The sequence below is a fragment of the Hypanus sabinus genome, chromosome X1, assembly GCF_030144855.1.
Source record: "Hypanus sabinus isolate sHypSab1 chromosome X1, sHypSab1.hap1, whole genome shotgun sequence".
NCBI classification, from domain to species: domain Eukaryota; kingdom Metazoa; phylum Chordata; class Chondrichthyes; order Myliobatiformes; family Dasyatidae; genus Hypanus; species Hypanus sabinus.
The window spans coordinates 9,857,959-9,879,669 of record NC_082738.1 but is presented as its reverse complement, the minus strand read 5'-3'; the positions used below and the strand labels follow the sequence as shown (position 1 = coordinate 9,879,669).

Here is a 21,711-nt window from a genome sequence, read left to right as displayed (position 1 = left end):
TGGAGCTTAGGTGATGCTGACCATATAATTCACAATAAGGGAGCTGGGTCAACTGGGAAAAAGAGGAGCAGTGGGGGGGGGGCAAAGCAGCAGATCAGTAGAGCTAGGGGAGTTTGGGGAGGGAGGGTGTAAGCAGAAAGTCTAGGAGTGGGAGTGAGCTCTGAGGATAGAATTTTGGAGCTGGTGTGTGGAAGATACGTAAGTCAGGAGTGAAGCAGTAAGGCTGAGAGCAAGAAAGGTAGAAAGAAGTTGAACATGTAGCCACAAGGAACTGACCGATGCCACCCAGAGTCCTTATCTGAATCCCCAATATTTTACTGTGTTTCAAAGTAGCCATCATGGAGAGCAAATTAACCCCGCAGTATAAACTACCTTCCCCATCACACCTCTGCTCCATCAGTCACTTTCTGGGGAGGTCTTTCCCTGTCTGGAGATCCTTATCACATAGAGGAGAAAAAGATTACTCTGTACAGTTGCTGACACTGTGAAGTCAAAGACCATCAACCAGTAATTTATACACTGTAGTTGTTTATTTTGGTGCAATACAACAACAAATGGCAAATAAAAGACAAAATGCAAACATCCTCAGGTGTGTGAAAGCTTTGAAATGATGATAATGAATGCTACCAATACTGGAAATTTCTATTAGTTTCAAGTTCAAGTTTAATTGTCATGCAACCATACATGAATACCCATGAATACAGACAAATGAAAGAGCATTACTCGGGCCAAGGTGCAAGCCACAGTACCAACAGTCACATATAACACATATATAACATATCAGTAGAATAAGACACACAAAAAAAATAGTCCAAGTTGCTGAGTCCATGAATGTTGCAACAGTCTGCAGTCAAACACAATCCAACTTGCCAAGCGAACACTGGGGGACAGCACCAACTCCCAAGAATGTGCTTTGATCTGTCCAAGGCCAGGGTCTTTCCTACACAGCTACGTTACCTGACGGGAACTGTCCAGACTCTGCAGAGGAGCAGAAGGGATGAGTCGTCACCAGAACATCCTGAACTGAAGAGTGCAATGCACTAACAGCAGTGTCTTTTCAACAATATATCAACAGCCATGTATACTCAATCCTTTAACACTCTCTTACACTCACAGACATGGTACTGCTTCCTCATTGAGCCGAACAGCACAGAAACAGCCATTTGGCTCATCATGTCCCCATCGACAGTTTTGCCTAGTTGCACTAATCTCATGTACAACACGCTGGAGGAACTCAGCGGGTTGGGCAGCATCCGTCACTAATATACCTTGCCTGTTTTAGGTGTCTGCTTAAATGTCACTTAAACATAGTAAATGCACCTGATTACACAGCCTCCTGTGACAGAGTGTTTCAGATATCAGCCTCTCTACTAAACTCATAGAAACCATCAACTATTTACATACAAAACAGCCAACAATAAATTCACTCCTCTTGTCTCTTCGTTTTCTGAGCTCTTAACAGCAAGCTGTGTTTAACATACATATTTGAAACATCCACTCCAGAACTTGGTAATTCTAGTGAATCAGTTTTCTAGAGACGTTTCAAACACACCTTGTCTCACGTCCTTCTATAAATGTTATTCAAAATAATTGTCCTCTTTACGGTGAGTAGAATGTATTACACATTCACGATCACATCTATTCGCATGAACTTAATCTGGAGATTTATAACTCACAATACTGTGCCTTGCCCATAATTCAGAAGCCCTTCCCACGAGCCCAATGCTGATTTGCACTACCTGAATGGAGACTGTTTAAGGTACTTTAGATACATGGCCTGGCCGATAACTAATTGACTTGCTTTGATGCCGAAGGTTACTGTTGCTTCCTCAATGAATTGTGCTGGTCTAGATACACTCCTCTCTTGCAGCATTCCCATTTCTACCTCCTCAGTTGATGCCACTGTATGGTACCCCAGTGGGACAGTTTTATGAACTTGCCACTTGCTATTCAGTCATTTGGAGACCAGCATTTTTGCAGGCAGTTATCATCTTCAGAAAGATACAGTGCACCCATCCCCATATTGTGACAATTGTAGTATTTGACCAGTTTGAACTGAGGCTGAGTAATTCCCGTAACATCCAAGGCAAGACACAAGGCCTATTGGTTTCCTGTTGGATTTGTATGTAGCACGTCACAAAGGGGAAGACCAAGCACCCAGACCAACCTCGTGAGCGGATTTCCAAAGCAATACAAGCTTATGAGTTTTAGTGCTGTCTCTGCTCTGGCAGCTATTCAACATACTCCCTTGAACATTAAGTCTACTGATTCACCTGAATTCCCTTATCTATGAGTCAGCATGTTAAATGCCCCAGAATGCCCAATCTGAAAAAGTTTGGAAGCTCCATCTTCATCGACCATCTGACCACGATTTCACTAGCCGTTCCCTTGGGTGCATATGCAAACAAATATCTCTTGAAAATCTCTGACATTACGAGATTGAAATATCCCATTAGAGCTTTTAACTACGCCCCCATACAAGAGCTAGTCTAGAGTTTCTGGAACAGGTAGACTCCAGCTCCACTACCAACAACAATAACTACTCTATATTCAATAATAACTCAGTAACCTGACTGTTATCTTCTATTCCTATTCTCTGTCCTCAGCAGCAACCCAGACAAAACCATCTGAGCTCAGGAATATGCTAACTTACTTTACATACATGCCAAAAGCTTGGGTCTGCTTTAATCCCTCAGAGCTTGCCATCATTCTGGGTTAGTGCCCTGCTGCTCCCTCAAGTAGCTATATTCCAAAATGAACCCCAGTTTAGGCTCTTTTTATGCTTCTCCTTGCATTAGCGAACAAAACAGTCCAATCAAAATCACATTCACATTGAAGGCAGTAACATTCAGCTAACAGCAGGGGCTGGTATAACAATGCTTGTACCATATGCTCAGTGGGGTTCTCACTCAGCCTTGAAGATTGAGGAAGTGCAGTTCAATGAGTTATACACCAGAAAAATTGGCCTGCTAATACAAAGACAATAGAAAGCATAGAACTACTGCTGATATAAACAGCCAGACAATAATTTGATTGAGGGTCCTTCTCTATTAGAATGGAGACTTCTCCACCAGTAACATACCGAACAAAGGAACGGCATGCAATTTCATCAACCATTTATTTAGTGGACATTTATCGGGTCAAATATCAGATTATTATAAATATTAAAGGAAAATTCTGTACCCAGTTGTCAGGTAGCACGTATTTCTGCACCATTTCATTAGCTGCATCCCAAATATTGCCAAAGCTAAATGCTATCACTCCATCACTCCTGCTAATATCCTCACCTACTACCTCACTTCATTGGTTGACTGCTACAATTTGCCCTCCCAGAATTCAACCATATCCAAATCTTCATCTCCCCATCCTCACACATCACCCAGAACCCTACTCTCCAACTCAGATCACAAATAAAATCCTTGGCCATATTTTTAAATCTCAAAATGGCTTTGTTCCGGGTGTTATCTTTGCTATCCTTTCCAGCTACTTAACCACCTAAGCTGTTCACTCCTTCTGCCATTAGCATCTGTACATTCCCCCCCTCACTTCTACCTCCTCCATGATGATAAAGGCCTTGACCACACTGCTGAAACTCCCATTCACCTCTCCCCTTTCCTAATGAGGTCTTGTCTGAGTGAGCTAAGTCCCAATATTTTTGGTGCTATGTTAATGCACAGATGTCAACTTGAGCTTTGCTCTTTATGGATAGCTTTCTTTTAATAGAAACATAGAAAACCTACAGTACAATACAGGCCCTTTGGCCCACAAAGTTGTGCCGAACATGTCCTTACCTTAGAAATTACTAGGCTTACCTATAGCCCTCTATTTTTCTAAGCTCCATGTACCTATCCAAAAGTCTCTGAACAGACCCTATCGTATCTGCCTCCACCACCGTTGCCGGCAGCCCATACCACGCACTCACCACTCTCTGCATAAAAAACTTACCCCTGACATCTCCTCTGTACCTAATCCCCAGCACCTTAAACCTGCGTCCTCTTGTGGCAACCATTTCAGCCCTGGGGAAAAGCCTCTGACTATCCATACGCTCAATGCCTCTCATCATCTTATACACCTCTCATCCTCTGTCACTCCAAGGAGAAAAGGCTGAGTTCACTCAAACTGTTTTCATTAGGCATGCTCCCCAATCCAAGCAAAGTCCCTGTAAATCTCCTCTGCACCCTTTCTATGGTTTCTGCATCCTTCCTGTAGTGAGGTGACCACAACTGAGCACAGTACTCAAAGTGGGGCCTGACCAGGGTCCTATATAGCTGCAACATTACCTCTCAGCTCCTAAATTCAATTCTACGATTGATGAAAGCCAATACACCGTATACATTTACTAGATGCAGTTGTTGTTGATAGGGGTAGAATTCATTGTTTGCCCGTAACTGCCAATGAGCCATTTTAGTTCAGAAAGAGACAACTGCACTGTCGACCTCCTGGGGGTCACACATACATGGGCCAGACTAGGTAAGGAAGCATAAATTACCTTCCTGAAATGCATTTTTATGACACTCTGGTCAGTGTTCCTGAAATTAGCTTTTGATTCTTGTTTCATTCAGTCACTTAGATTCCTCAGTGCGATATGTAATCACATCTCCAGAACATTACTCCAAATTTGTGCACAACTGCTGCAGTATCACAGTCTATGCAAACATATGCTAACGTGCTGACACAGAGCCCTACTAATGGAAATTGATGTGGCAAAAGCAGCAAAGTTCACACAATGAGTTAATCATAGGAATTGCCTATTCAAATTCAATAGCATAACCTATAATGGACTATGACCTCTTTAATATTCAAAATAAACCAATAATTTGAACATAATATTGCAAAACAAAACCCTGCAGAGTTTGAACAACTTCATTGCCCACTAATTTCTTTGTGAAGGTGGCCTGTGTGCTAGATCAGGTCACTAACTCAACATGTAACTGAATAAAATAGATGATATTTATGTAAAATGGCCATGCACTGACCCATGGCATCTGCGCATGGCCATTCTACAATGAGTTTGTACCAAAAACCTATAAGTGCTACTCTCCACCACACAGCAGTTTCTCGCAAGTCTGTGTTCTCCAGCAGAGCTTCATTGCAATTCAGGAATAACTTCCAAAAAAGAGGGAATAAAGGATCAAAAGCTCTGTCAAAAGATTCGTCCAGTGTGGTTATGATTCAGAAACAGTAGTTAGAATCAGGGTCCAAACAAGTAAGCACAGGTGCAAGTGATTTTTTTTTTTTACTTCTAATCAGTTTATATTATTCAGAATCTCATCTGCAATCTCTCCTGCACACCAGACTACATTAAGTTATTGTTTCCTTCCACATTTATGCTCACCTTGAATAAATATCAGAAAGAATTCATAAAAATTGCATTGGCAGTAGCCAAAAAGGCTACTGCAGTTACTTGGAAATCGGATTCATACTTAAGTATAGATCGTTGGAAGAATGAACTTTTTAGCTGCATTCCACTTGAAAAAATTACTTATAATTTAAGAGATAAATATGAAATATTTCTGAAAATTTGGTGCCCTTATTTACAAAAGATAGGATTAAATATATAGGTGCTCTGAAGATAAAATTATTGGTTATCTGGGGAAAGAAATAAATATACATATTAAAGCTATTATGAACTCCATGGAGCATGTGGGGATCTTCTGATATCCAGGCATTCTTTCTTTCTTTCTTTTTACTTCTCTTTTTTTTCCCTATAGGGATATGTTAGGGGGAGGGGTTAAGGGGAGGAGGGGAAGGGTTGATAATTTTTTTTCTTTCTGTAACCTATTTGAAAATTCAATTAAATTTTTTTTTTAAATTTATGCTCACCTTTCCTGAAACTTCATGTTTGAAGAGCTCACAGTCTGTAACCAGAAAGTTAGAAACCCTGGAAGCTGGATATCTAATTTAAAATAGGGAGTACTGGAAATGCTCAGCAGGTCAGGCAGCATCTACGGGGAAAGAGAGAGAGAGTTAATATTTCAGTCAGGTAAAGTTAAAAATCAAGTATGCATTAGGATGCAGAGAAAGGGGAGAAGGGTTTCTGTTTCTATTTTTCCCTTTTTGTCTATTTACCCCGTCTCACCTTCCCCTGCACTTCCAGCAGAATCGATGTCAGGGGTGAGGAGAGAATCAGGTCAGCAGCAGGCAAATCAGGCTCTCAGGTCAGAGTGTTGTGAGTGACAATCAGGTCTGAAGTTTGAGAGGTTGCTGGTGCAGCACAGGATGGGGTGGGAAGTGGCAGGATCTTGTTGGCCCAGAACTACTCAATGATGGCTACTCCTGGAGCAACTGAATCCAAGTTCCCACAAAATGTTGCAAAGGGAGCATGGTGTAGGAAATGACATCATCTCATGGCATCATCCCAGCCATCATTTTACGGCCAAGACTGGTAGAAATAGAAGTGTCCACTCAGTTTCCTGGAGTGAATTAAAATGACCCCAAAACGATCGCTCTCATGTTTCACACTGGGAAAATCTACCATGTGTTCTTTTTTTAAAAAAAAGATGAATAAAAAAGGTTTATGAATTGAATTTTCAGGTAAATATTAGTCCATTGGTGTAGTATCACAGGAAGCAAGATTTTGAGATCCATGTGGACATCAAGATTTAGTAAGGCCTACATGGACCTGAGAAGGGCAGGTCTGGTCAGAGCAATCCAGCTCATTACTTCACATCACTGAGATGTCTGCCAGCTCTAGCCACTAACTAACCTGCAAGGATATCACTGTGATAGTAGTGAAGCTGAAGCTGGTGCTGACAAGTTGGTATATGCAAGATGGGCTGTGAAAAATAACTGTTCCATTAATCAATCTCTGGGATGTTGAAAGTTCAGAAGGTAGCCTGTGAAGAGCCTTTAAATACTAGAACACTTGTACACATACTTTGAGCTCCTGATGTTTCATGTACATGAATAAGCTCACTCTAAAATGCCCTTAGACAGAGGTTAAAAGCCCACTGAATGGTTAAAAACCCATTAGTGGTTTCCAATAAAATAACCATGGGGGATAAGTAAAGAATGTAATAACTTTTATCTCTGAAGTTTTCTGTTGGGTTATTTTCTGTGATTGGAGACAGCTGGAGCAATCCCATACTAACTATGCGAAATGTAGCGCATCAGAATCCTCTTTGTATTTTAAGAATTATCGTAATTGATCACTTGACCCTGTGTTGACCTTTTGAGGAATATGGAGAAACTAAGCTAAATAAATATTGTATACTAAACATGAGAAAAGACACTGTACAATTATTCCTGCAATAGTAGAGCCCAGAGATTAATGACCATCCTGAGTGTGCATTAATAACTGTCTTGTTGAATGAAAAATGGATCTTGCCTTTGATGTTTAAAAGCAACAATCAAAGAAAATTTCTCTCTTCTGTGGAAACACAGATAATAACTGAATTGAAGATGTTCCAGTGAAGGCAGGGTAGCTTGGTAGCATAGCGGTTCAGTTTTCACTGCTGTCTGTAAGGAGTTTCTACGTTCTCCCGATGGGTTTCCTCCAGGTTCTTCGGTTTCCTCCCACACAGTTGGTAAACTGAGGGCATGCTACGTTGACACTGGAAAGATGGGATAGTTGCGGGCTGTCTCAGCTCATCCTCAGACAGTGTTGTTCATTGAAACAAACAATGCACTTCACTGTATTTTTCGATGTTTTGATGTACACGTGACAAATAACGCTGATTTTTTTCTTTAATCTTTAAAGTTAAACTTGTCCTTGTTTTTTCAAAAAAAAAGGGAATATTTAAACCATTAAATATCGAAAGCCAAAAGTTCATGCTATACTTGGCTAACATATTCTGAAAATATGTAAAAGAAAACAAGAGTAGGTGTCAAACATGTTTCTAAATTAATAGTTCTGCAAATGTGAAAATTGAGTCTATTTGAGAATTGGCACATAAGAGCCAGTTTGTGCGTGTTAGTTTGTGCTAGTGATCAACTCTGGGACACCATAGGGTGCCTGACACATGCCCACTATTAGATGGGTATCCAATCATGTCATCTGATGAGCAACAGACATATCCACAATGAAAACGGAGGCTGGCTGGTTCAATCTAGCCCCCATTTTATTCCCTCACAATAAAATGAGGAACAAATCATGCAACCATATTCAGATGGAAATGTTAAATTATTGATCCATCACAGCTTCCTCCAGAAATCCCCCAACACGGAAAACAGGCTCCACACAGTTTGATTTCCTGCATATCAAGAAACGGCTAACATCACTGGATCTCATAAAGGCTATGAGACCAGGCAGTATTCTGGCTGTGTACTAAAGCCGTTTCCTCAGAATGAGCTGTATCTTTGGTCAAGTTATTCCAGCATTTACCCAATGTGAAAAATTAGCCAAGTATATTTTGTTCACAAAAACCAGAACGAATCCATTCCAGTTAATTACTGCACAACATTCAGCAAAGTGATGGGAAGCAATCATCAACAGTGCTCTCAAGGAGCACTTGTTTCACCAGTAATCTGCTCACTGGTGGCTAGTTTGCATTTCATCAGAACCACTCAGCTCAGACCTCATCATAGCCTTAGTCTATGAACAAAGGATCTGAATTCTAGAGGTGAGGTGAGAGTGATTGCCCTCATCAAAAGGTATTTGACAGACTGTGGCATCAAAGCACTTTGGAATATTAAAGTCAATGGGAATCAAAAGGAAAATTGAAACCATACTTGAACAAAGGAAGATAGTTGCAGTCACCAGGGTTCAATTTGCTTTGAACTTTGTTCCAGTCTCAGATCCAGTGGGGTGATGAAACATCTTCCCCATGGCGGCCATGAATACCTCCGAACCCGATCGGATTTCCAATTTGCATTCCCAATCCGCGGTGGCCCAGGTCAGGACTCTTCCAGTCAGAAGAGAGATAATAAAAGCCACTTTTCTGCACCAGGATGGCTGGAGTTCAAATACTAATGAACATTGGACGAGGAAAGCACAGCAAGAATCCAGGTCACCATTGAATCTCTTTGAGGTTGGAAGGTGGACTGGTTCTGCAGAGCGATCAACAACCTCACCTGAGCGACTTTGGCTTTCTCCCTGCAGAAGTTGGCACACAGCAAACTGGAGGTCATGTATCTCCAGGGTCTGTCCGGAAATTTTCTCACTGGGGCTGGCCACAGCTGACAAAAGGCTCCGATATCCCATTGCGTCCATATTGCCTCAATCAGACAGTGATGAGAGTCCTTGATGAGGATAGTTTGAACCGAAATACTGCAGTATCCAAAGCAAGGATCGAGACCTGGTATCAAACTTGATCAAGAACTAAGGACAAAACAAATACTAGACAAAATTATTACCAGGGCTTACAATTGAGTGCCAAACCTCAGTTCAGGTGATCTTTAAATACTCAATTCTTGGTGCCCCAAAACATGATTACAATTAGCGGGACTGTCCTGAACCCTTAAAGGTACCCCATGCAAAGCTTACTGAGAAAGTAAGGAGGCATGGGATCCAAGGGGACATTGCTTTGTGGATTCAGAACTGGCCTGCCCACAGAAAGCAGAGAGGTTGTAGACAGGTCATATTCTGCATGGAGGTCGGCCACCAGTGGTGTGCCTCAGGGATCTGTTCTGGGATCCCTTCTCTTCGTGACTTTTATATATGACCTGATGAGGAAGTGGAAGGATGGGTTAGTAAATTTGCTGATGACACAAAGGTTGGGGGTGTTGTGGATAGTGTGGAGAGCTGTCAGAGGTTACAGCGGAACATCGATAGGATGCAAAACTGGGCTGAGAAGTGGCAGATGGGGTTCAACCCAGGTAAGTGTGAGGTGGTTCATTTTGGTAGGTCAAATATGATGGCAGAATATAGTATTAATGGTAAGACTCCTGGCAGTGTGGAGGATCAGAGGGATCTTGGGGTCCAAGTCTGTAGGACACTCAAAACTGCTGTGCAGGTTGACTCTGTGGTTAAGAAGGCGTATGGTGCATTGGCCTTTATCAACCGTGGGATTGAGTTTAAGCGCTGAGAGGTAATGTTACAGCTACAAAGGACCCTGGTCAGACCCCACTTGGAGTACTATGCTCAGTTCTGGTCACCTCACTACAGGAAGGATGTGGAAACTATAGCAAGGGTGCAGAGAGATTTACAAGGATGTTGCCTGGATTGGGGAGCATGCCTTATGAGAACAGGTTAAGTGAACTTGGCCTTTTCTCCTTGGAGCGACAGAGGATGAGAGGTGACCTAATAGAGGTGTATAAGATGATGAGAGGCATTGATTGTGTGGATAGTCAGAGGCTTTTTCCCAGGGCTGAAATGGCTAACACAAGAGGGCATAGTTTTAAGGTGCTTAGAAGTAGGTACAGAGGAGATGTCAGGGGTAAGTTTTTTTATGCAAAGAGTGATGAGTGCGTGGAATGGTCTGCCAGCAACGGTGGTGGAGGTGGATACGATAGGGTCTTTTAAGAAACTCCTGGATAGGTACATGGAGCTTAGAAAAATAGAGGGCTATGGGTAACCCTAGGTAATTTCTAAAGTTAGTACACGTTCGGCACAGCATTGTGGGTGAAAGGGCCTATATTGTGCTGTAGGTTTTCTATGTTTCTGTGATAAGCATAACAGAATCAATGAAAGACCGCACTAACTTGAACGTTCAACCTGTGTGCAAAAGGCAACAAACTGTGCAAATACAAAAGAAAAAAATAATACATAAAGAATAAATATTGAGAACATGAGATGATGAGTCTTTGAAACTGATTCCATAGGGTGTGTTAATGTTACAGTGATGCGAGTGAAGCCGAGGAGCAATAACTCTCTTGAACCTGAACAGCATGAATCCTGAGGCTCCTGTACCTTCTTCCTGATGATAGCAGTGAGAAGAGAGCATGGCCTGCAAAAGTGTTGTGTGTAGATCTGCTTAATGATGGGGAGGGCTTTATCTGTGATGGACTGCATCCACTACTTTTTGTAGGATTTTCCATTCAAGGGCATTGGTGTTTCCGTTCCAGGCCGTGACGGTATGGAGAGTTGATGGGAATGTGGTGAGAAAAGAAAGTATTAGTGTTTGGACTGGTGTACATGGGTGCTTGGTGACTAGAGTGGACTCCATGGGCCAAAGGACCTGTTTCCATACTCTATGACTCTATCCCTGTTAACTGGGTTGTTAGAGTATTAGTCTTGTCCTGCGTTTCAGATGAGGAAAAATTCATGAGCTATTAATATTCTTTACACTAGATCCATACCTCCACCCACTCACCTACCATGCCCTGTGCTGTATTTGATACCTCCATTCCCTGATCCACCCAATACCCAACTCATGCCCTTACACTCCTGAAGCATTGGACCCCTTAACATACAACATCAGACATTGCGGTCATTAACTCGGTGTTATTTTTGAGAGCATAGACTAGATGCTGGAGGAACTCAGTGGGTTACCCGGTGATTTCCTCCTGCATCTTGTTTGTTGATGTAGATCCCAGTATTTGTCATCTCTTGTATCTCAATTATTTTTGAGATAGAGATTATTTCAGCACATCAATGTATTGCAGTAGTACAAGGGAAAATAATAACAAAATGCAGAATAAAGTGTAACAGTAACAGAGGAAGTGTAGTACAGGCAGACAATACAATGCAAGACGATAATGAGGCAGATTGTGAGGTCAAGAACCCATCTTATTGTATGAGAGGACTTTTCAATGGTCATAAGACTGGGATAGAAGCTGGGATGTGCATTAACAGTAGGAACAACCCACTTAGGCCCTCGAAGCTACAGTACCATTCAGTAATAACATGGTTAATCATATTGTAGCATTACACATAAAGGCAAGAAATGAAAATAAAAACAAAAGAAATAGGAGTGGAAGCTGTCCATCATCCCCTATGGCACCATTCACCAAGATCACGTCTGATCTTCTGCTCAAGTTGAATTGAACTAAACCGAAGATTCTCAAACTGTTTCAATGACTCAGTGGTTTGATGTTTTATATTTTGTGCTTATTGCTCATTTCTTTTTTGCCTTTTGCACAATTTGTTCTTCTTTTGCACATTGAGTGATGTTTTCTTTGAATGGGTTCCATGGTTTCTTTCGTGGCTGTCTGTGGAGAAGAAACATTTCAGGGTTGTATACTGCATACATACTTTGATCATAAATGTACTTTGAATCTTTGACATGCTGTATCTCACACCCACTTTGCTTTGACCAAAGATGAGCTGTTGAACATAGAGGAGGAAGACAAATACGAGTCTGCATCGTACAAATGCAGTCTCTTGTCTCTCCACACTAAAAAGAGACACAGGAGACTGTAGATACTGGAATCTGGAGCAAATTCAAAATAAAGGGTCTCATCCTGCAACATTGACTGTCCATTTCCCTCCGCAGATGCTGCTTGGCCCACTGTGTTCTACTAGCAGCTCTTTTATTGCTCAAATATCACAGTGAGATTGCTTGTGAAGTTTTTCATCCACTGGCTCAGATCCTAGCACCTTATGAAATATAGGGCATAGTCTAGAGACACCACAGCCAGGCCAGGGGCAAGTATTAATTAATCTCTTCTAAGGAATCAGAATCGGAATGAGATTTTATTATCTTGAGTTTTATTATGACATGAAAATTGTTGTTTTGGGGCCATAACATTAAGTCATAAAATCACCATAAAGTATAAAAATAAACAAATAGTGCAATAAAAAAGGAATAATGAAGAAGTGCTCATGAGTTCATGAACTATTCATAAATCTGAAGATGGAAGGGAGAAAGGCGTTCTTAGAATTTTGAGTATGGGTTTTCAGATCTCTTATCTCTGATGGTAGAGTGCATGTCCAAGTTGACATGGGTCCTTAATGATGAATGCCATCTTGTTGAGGCACCACCTCATGAAGATGTCCTTGATGATTGGAAGGGTTGTTCCTATAATGGAATTGGCTGTGTCTACAATCCTCTAAATCTTTTTTCAATCCTGTCCATTGGAGCCTCCACACCAGGCAGTGTTGCAACTAGTCAGAATATTCTTTACTGTACATTTAACTATTGCCTTTCAAATCATTGCCAGGAACTTCACTCAGGCTTGCTTGAAAAAAATCTTTTTGGTTTGCCTCATTTTTCCCTTTCTAGTCCCATTCTTTGTAAATTAATTTTTTCTACCCTCTACTACTGATAAAGTTTTTATAGAATGGAATAGATTGGGTATTCGACAATTTTTGGATTTATTTGTTGACAGGAACTTAACATCATTTGAGCAGTTGTCCATCAAATTTGGTTTACCCCAAACTCATTTTTATGGTTACCTTCAAATTAGAGATTTTCTGCGTTCTCAATTGGCTACCTTTCCTTCAAGTTCAGATAAGAATCTCTTAAATGATATTTTAAATTTGAAACCTTTTTTGATGGATCAATCTCATATATATATATTAAACTGCTTATGTTTAAGCAGCTTTCTTTACATAATATTAGGTAAGCTTGGAAGCATGATCTGAATATGCAAATCTCTGATGAAGATTGGAATGCCATTTTGAAATTAGTGAATAAGTCATCTTTTCGCGCTCACCCTTCTTTGGTACAATTTAAAGTGGTACATAGAGCCTATTTGTCTAAAGAGAAATTATCCCATTTTTATTCTGATATTTCTCCAACTTGTGACAAATGTAATTCAGCCAATGCTTTATTAATTCATATGTTTTGGTTATGTCCCAGCTTAGAAAAATTTTGGAAAGATGCATTTTCTACTTTTTCCTCAACTTTTTAAACACCAACTTTGAACCTAATCCTCTTACTGCTCTCTTTGGTACTCTTGGAACTCAAGACATAACTTTAACTCCCTCAGACTTGTATCTCAGCTTTCATCTCACTTATGGTGAGAAGACGGATTTTGCTTAAATGGAAAGAAGTAGACTCTCCTACTCATATGCAGTGGTTAGAGGACATTATGACTCATCTTAGTTTGGAGAAGATTCGGTGTTCTATTTCTAATTCAGTACAGTACTTTTATACGACATGGGGTCCTTTTATGAACTATTACTCCAACTTGTGAAAGTTTTTTTTCTACATAGATGTTATTAACTGTGTTATTCTTTGTTAACAACTTAGCGACACTTTTTAATTTTTTTTTCCCTTGTTCTTACCCATTGGCTTTCTTGGTAGGGGTTAGATTTTTTTTCTATATAAAATTCCCAATGTATAGTCTTTATAAATTTGCAGTATTAGTAATCATTACCGGAGTACTATATACATGTATGTTACTCAGTCCTATACAGTTCAATTTTTCTATTGTCTGTACTCTGTTAGCAATTTTTTTTTATATACACTGTATTTGTTATATATTCTTGTATACATTAATAAAAATATTGAAAGAGAAAAAAATCTCTTGCCCAATATCATCAACATATTGCCTGCAGCACCAAAGATTTCACACACTCGACCACTGTTAACCTACGATTTAGAATGCCTACCATTTTATAGCTAGACTGCATTTCAGTAAATCTGATCATCTGGCTGTCCTCCTATCTGTGTACAAGCAGAGGCTAAAGATCAAGGCTCCAGAGATTAGGACAACAAAGAGGTGTTTCACAGGAGGCAGCAGAGCGGCTATGGGATTGCTTCCAGTCAGTGGACTGGGCCGTGTTCAAGTTGCTGACTGAATCAAAGGTGGTGACAAATCAGCATATTGGAAGGAGACTGAAAATCAAGTTCAGCAGTGCCACAACACCAACCTCTCATTTAATGTCAGCAAAGACAAAGAACTGGTTATTAACTACAGGAGGAAAACAGAGGTCCATCAGCCAGACCTCATCAGAAGATCAGAAGTGGATAGGGTCAGCACCTTGGAGCTATGACAGCTGCTATTCAGTCTGCCGCTGTTTCCTTTGCTTAAAGCAAGTGCTGTCCACCAATTTCCTACAGCTATTTTGAAAAACTCCTCAGGCACTGGCAACCCCTGTGAAGAGCACTGGCTTCAAATGGGAAGCCTCGGGCACTTATGTACCCTCCACGATCCAGGAACCTTCAACAGGCCAGTAATCGGTGCACCTCCCACATACCCACTCTGATGGTGGCCAGTCCTTGGAGATAGAGATGAGTGGTGTGTATTAGTGTATTCCCATTAGTAATGACATATTGTGGTTTAGACCACCCACCACAGCCAGGGACAATCTGAAGGCTTGACTGCTTAAAGTAACTGTGATTTTTACCTCTAGGCCTAGGTATGTGTGTTGTTCCTTTTGCACAGAAGGAGAAGATATTTGTCAACATTCAAGAACTCTGTGAACCCAGATACATCTCCTATAAAGGTAGGAATATGGCAGACAGGCTTGCTGGCCAGAGCTTCCTTTGCCTCTTCTGCTTTTGTTTCTTTTACTTTTGAGCCCAATGGGACCCCTGCTCGCAGATCCTTCTGTTTGCAGAATGTTGCTGAATTTGCCCGAGAAGTTACAGGTATTTTCACCCCAGTTTTCCTACATGTCTGATTTCATGCCATATAGTGCAAAACACACTTCAAACAATGCTGCAGGTGACTGATCGCCTCCCCAAGAAGCACGACCAGGATATGTCCCCGTGTTAACCTGTCAGTGGTCTACAGGAAGGGCAAGAAGGAGGAACACATACCAAGGATCAGAAGTGGAGAGAGTGAGCAGTTTCAAGTTCCTGGGTGTCAAGATCTCTGAGGATCTAAACTGGTCCCAACAAATTGATGTAGTTATAAAGAAGGCAAGACAGTGGCTATACTTCATTAGAAGTCTGAAGAGATTTGGCATGTCAACGAATACACTCAAAACTTCTATAATTGTACCGTGGAGAGCATTCTGACAGGCTGCATCACTGTCTGGTATGGCGGGGGCTACTGCACAGGACTGAAAGAAGCTGCAGAGGATTGTAAATCTAGTCAGCTCCATCTTGGGCACTAGCCTACAAAGTACCCAGGATATCTTCAGGAAGCAGTGTCTCAGAAAGGCAGCGTCCATTATTAAAGACCCCCAGCACCCAGGGCATGCCCTTTTCTCACTGTTACCATCAGGTAGGAGGTACAGAAGCCTGAAGGCACACACTCAGCGATACAGGAACAGCTCCTTCCCCTATGCCATCTAATTCCTAGAGGGACGTTAAACCCTTGGACACTACCTCACTTAAAAAAAAATACAGCATTTCTGGGGGGGTTTTTGCACGTTTCGTAATCTATTCAATATGCGTATACTGTAATTGATTTACTTATTTATTTCTCTCTGCTAGATTATGTATTGCATTGAACTGCTGCTGCTAAATTAACAAATTTCACACCACATGCCAGTGATAATAAACCTGATTCTGATTCTAGTTGCAGGCAGGTGATACAAGTTTATAAAAAGGCTTCTGAAAGCAAGGAGTGTGATGTCGCCCACAGATTTTGTGTGTGAAGGTGCCCTGTGCATAGCCCAGAAATATTTATCATTATGCACAATATGCGCCCTGTAACTGTGATTGCAGGTCAGGACAGGAACATTTTAAAGCTAAAACTAAAATTCAATCATCCAGAACCAAAATACCAATTAGTGTAATTGGGCACATTTCACTAATTAAAACTGTATACCTCAGCTTCTGTCGGCTGCGTAAGTTTAGGGAAGAGAATCTCCGGCCCCACCAGATGTACAAGATTGAGGTGCAAATCCTCCTGTTTGTGTGGATGCTGTGTGATGTGACACCCTGTTACAAATCAGTACCACAAAATAACAGACAGTACACCATATGCAATTAAACAATTTAGCTCTATAATTCTTAATTTGATTAATTCTTAATTAGTAAAGTAAAACAAAAAAGAAAAGGGCCCATTTTAATGAAATAGTCTAATGTGCATATGTTGGAGCTCACGGTTTTTCTTTCACTGATCCTCCATCAATTTCCTCAGGCTTCATCAACTCCCGGCCCCACTCCAAGTCCACTCCTTTCTGGTGTCCATGACCTCTCCTTTCTGGCATCTTCTCTCTCCATCTTCTGCCAAACAAAAGACATCACATCTGTCTCAGGCACACAAGAAAAAAAACAACACTCCCTTCATTGGACGGTTCACATTCCAAGGTCCCCGTTATCTCTAGCCAAACCCCAAACTCTGCTGCAACAGAAAACCATAATGTTAGCAGTGAAACCTATCTCAGGGTGTTACATAATGAAAAGATTGTTAATTATATGGAGGCAAAGCCAAGTGTGCACATTAGTCATAGAACCTTTTATCTGTTAAGCTATAAAAGCCCTGGACCTAGACTTCTCAAAAAAATTTGAAATTCTTCAGGGGATTTGTAAGGCTTCCTTTTATATTATTTAAATTGCAATCATATCAAGAGACACAGAATTAAACAAAAGGACATTTGTGATAAACAGCATGAAAAACATTTTTCTTTTTGATCATCCTGGATGCTTTTACTTCCAGTCACTAATTGAAGTAACAAAGGAACTTGACCACATGCTCTCCTTTTATACTGTAAAGTGGTCTGAACTAGTTTAGATAAGAAACCTGCTGGCAGGTACTGACTGAGTTGCACTTCAGTTTTGTGGACAAAGAAATATAGAACCCAAAGTACTATTAGTTATTAAAATGCACAGATAAACAGATGATTACACAAATATACAAGCACACATAAAGAAAACTGATACTGCAAGGAAAACACAGACAAAACTCAATCTGGACCTCTATTTAATGTATAGGTCTTGCAAGCTACCCTTTTAACTCTCTGCATTACTTATTCTCTAACAGTGATGTCATTGGGCAGACTCAGTATAACTACCTATGACTCCTAGCAAGGAGCAACACACAAGGAGATGGAGGAACTCAGTGGGTCAGGCAGCCGGTATACAAAGGTTGGGGAAAGGGATGGAGCAAGAGTAGGCAGGTGATAGGAGGATCCAGGTGAGGAGGAGAGGTAGGCAGGTGGAGAAGGGTATAGTGCAGAGACTAGGAGGTGATAGCTGGAAGTGACAAAGGGCTGCAGATGATGGGAATCTGATAGAAGATACCCAGCCAGATGATGGTTTTAGTCTTTAGTTCTTCACTGATGCTATTCCTTTCTCTTAAAACCCTTTTTACTTGTAATCCAGAAATCACATCCATGATAATTTGATTAAACACAACCTTCCCCTTACTTTGTATCATTTGTACTGTTTGAACAGTAGAAATAATTTATCTCCAATAATTAGCATAACAAAGATGCTTTGATGGAGATAAGTTTAATATTTTATCAGCCATCTAAAATTTTTTCATGAAAGATTCCACTAATATTCACACCTGCAAATGCCTATTAAAGATAGAGCAGATACACCAGAGTCACCTTGTTAGTTATGCGATGCCTTATAACTTTAAAACAACAGGATTTTCTTTGCATCTTTCGGTTGTTTGAAAGCTTCAGCTCTGACACAGCATGTTGGGATAGGAGCTTCAGTCAACTGTTAGGTCGATTTTTGCATTCCTTCTGCAAGAATCTGACCACAATTTACATTCTGTCTTAAACTATTTGCTATTTTCTCTTATAGACAAAGCTTAAAATTACTTATCAACAGAGATAGCATGAACAGAAAATACTCCCAAATGTCACAATACATCAAGAAGCATCTCCAGATCAAAGTATTGCTTATCTCTGATTCTTCAATGTACTAACTGACTAGATTGCAAGTTCAAAGTACATTTATTATCAAAGTATGTATACTAAATACAACCTTGAGATTTGTCTCCTTTCAGGAAGCCACAAAATAAAGAGACCTAATAGAACCCATTTAAAAAGACACCCAATATGCAGCAAAAAAAAACAAGTCGTGTAAATAATAAAAATAAGCAAATAACATTCAGAACTGAAATTCTTGACAGGGAGTTCACAGTCACAAAGCCAGTCGTCACTGGAGACAATCCAGGAGCCCATTAGTTGTAGTCACAACCTCAGTTCGGTGCAGAGGTGAGTAAACCTCACAGAGCAGTGAGCTGAACACCAGTCCATCTCTCGCCTCCAGCCACAACACCCTGACCTTTCAATCTGGACCGATGTTTAAACTAGCCAAACAGCAGGTCGTTCTTTGCTCACAGACCTGGATGCTGCCACCTCAATGCACTCCTGGGCTGGGACCCACCACCTAGATTCAGCCCATACCCAACCTCTCCAATTCAGCCCAGCGCTCTAGTCAGTCAAAACCCAGTTTGTTTCTCATTCTCAGGCTTAAGACTGATATATACTTCTGCATCGCATTTACGCCATAGGTACCACGTACTCTACACTGTACCTATGCCGTAGGGTGACGTGCACCTCCCCAAAAAATTAATTCAGCTGTCATGGCGATGCAGACCACAACAACTGTGATTGGTCCGCTTGGCAGCATCACATTTCCTCCTACGCATTTCCGGTTGTTTCTTCTCTGCCATGCCTGTACACTGATGCGAAATAGATGAACCAAATCGTCAAATCTACTTGCTGACATGTGAAAATGTTTGAAATGCATTTCCTCGTCCATGTCTCTCACAAAGAAACTCACAGTGGCATAGAAACGCCACTACCAACTAGCGTTTTGGCACACACCAACACATGCTCGTTACGGCGTAGAGCGACGCAGAAGTGAAAATCAGGGCTATGGCGGTTTCTCCAGATAAATCAACACATTCTCCATAGTTTGGCCTTGCACGTTATGTATAGTCATAACAAAGCATGTCTGTATCAGGAACTGGCTCCGTTGAAGAGGAACATCTTCCCCTTCTGATAAGTTGAGTAATTCTTGGGATCGTGACAATGTCATTATTGAACACACCAATGTTCATCTTTGCTACGATGAGATTGTCATGCAGTTCTTTCACCATCATGTGTGTTCCATTGCAAAGCCTTGGTGGATCCAAGTTCCTCATTGAAATGATGGGAGATCCCCTCTTCAATTCCATTTTATGTGGCGGCAATCCAGAGAGTTCAACCGAATCAAGGTATTCTGTTTGAAAATGAGTGGCGTTAGCTCCCTCACTTATGGCATTGAAGGAACAGTATTCTTTCATGATTCCAGGGAAGCATCATTATTTATTTTTCGCATCATTTCATTGAGAGGAACGAAGATAGAATTCTTTGAGAACAGTTCTGCAGGATTGTCAAATGTCAGGTACATGAAATCAATGCATTCTTCCATAGTTTTTGCTGGCAGAATCATATCTTCAGGTAATTCGATTTCATTGTTTTCATTTTTCTTAATTTTGTCTTCTCCAACATCCAATAAGAACTCAGAATATCGTCTTTCTCCCTCATTCAATCGCATGTTTCTCTTCAATTGAAACTTGATAAAGCTTCTCCATAAGGATGTTTTCAATGAAAGAATTCTCTACATCAGCATCATTTACATGTTTTACAACTGGTAGAAGCTGACAGAAATCGCCACAGCAAATGGTTAGAGTACCCCCGAAGGCCTCATTTTTGCTGCATACATCACGAAAAGTCCTGTCCATAGCTTCCAAGCTCTCCCTCCTAATCATGGGGCACTCATCCCAGATAATGAGCCTCGCATTTTGAAGTAAATTTGCAGTATTGGTGTTTTTAACTCGATGTTACAAAGGGCATCTTCATTGACTATGAGGGGTATTTTGAATCTTGAATGCGCTGTCCTACCACCAGGCATCAATGTTGCTGCAATACCGGATGATGCTACAGCAATAGCCAACACCTCCATCTCCCCTAACTTTAGCGAGGATCAAGTTGATGATAAATGTCTTGCCCGTTCCTCTTGGTGATCAATGAAAATCATTGAAAAGAGATTCCTTTCCAAGCAGTAGCACACATATTCATGTACTTCTCCTTGTTCATAATTCAATAGGGGCTCCTTCTGTGAAGCAAATTCCTGCTGTTTGTCTCTGTTGTATTGCAGTTCACACAATAATTCCAGATTGCCAGCACTTTGAGTAATTGTTCTGTTTTTTTGGTGTTGGCAGGTTATATTCTTCAAGTGTTTTGCTCAAGGTCTCAAGTTTCTCTTGGAAATACAGAAGAGCTTGTCCATGAAGCCTCTCATCGATCATGATACTAGGATTATTGTTAGTTCTCCTCTCCATTTGTAAGAAATCTTCAGACATTGCATTCTTGAACCATAATTGCTGTGGATTGTTGATTTCAGTGTTTGTTAGCAAGACAACAAACAAATCTCTCATTGCTCTGGGCATGCTTGTTCTCTCTGCTTCTTCCATAGTTTGCTGCCAAAGATCATCAGCTTGCAACAATCCTCTCCCTCTGCAGATGTCTTTGAATGATGGGAGGATATCTCCTTCATGTGTTTTTAATGATTCGAAAGATACTGGTCCCTTTATCTGATGAAGAAGTCTGAAATAGTAGAGGTCACCACTTTATGAAGAAATGGTATACTCTAGACCCAGAACATTTGCTTCAAAACTCCTGGAGTACTCCTCCTCTGTTTTTCCCCCATTCTCCTTCTTTTCCATCTCTTAATAGTCCAAGTGTAGAATCTGGGAATATCCGCATAATTCAGGGTTCTTGCAAATGGATCGCGAGTGCAAAGATCCATGAATTCCGTTAAAGTGGTTCTTGCCATTTCATTATTCAGTTGCACAGCAGCATTATCACGAAAGAATACTTGATGCTGTTGGGGAAGGTGCAATTGAAGGCGAACAACGGCTGATTCTCTCTCGTGAATTGGAAACCAAGTATCGATCCGACAGCTTCAGAGGGCCCGATACATCAGATACTGTGTGATCTCGTCTTCTCTATTCACTGCAAAAATTGCCCGGTCACTCAAAGGCGGAATCGGCCCTGCGAGCATCGTGAGGCGCTGCTGGGGCTGGCCGTGCGCATGCGTC

At 41.0% G+C, this 21,711-nt stretch overlaps 1 long non-coding RNA gene across 1 annotated transcript; it reads right to left on the bottom strand.

The window, feature by feature from the left end:
* Positions 1-127: 127 nt before the first annotated feature.
* LOC132384564 (uncharacterized) lies at positions 128-21,091 on the bottom strand. The gene is made up of 6 exons (XR_009508930.1): positions 19,158-21,091; positions 16,767-16,889; positions 16,489-16,601; positions 9,013-12,030; positions 5,824-5,945; positions 128-978 (listed from the first exon to the last, which is right to left on the bottom strand). It is a non-coding gene; the product is annotated as an uncharacterized LOC132384564 (long non-coding RNA).
* Positions 21,092-21,711: the final 620 nt, after the last annotated feature.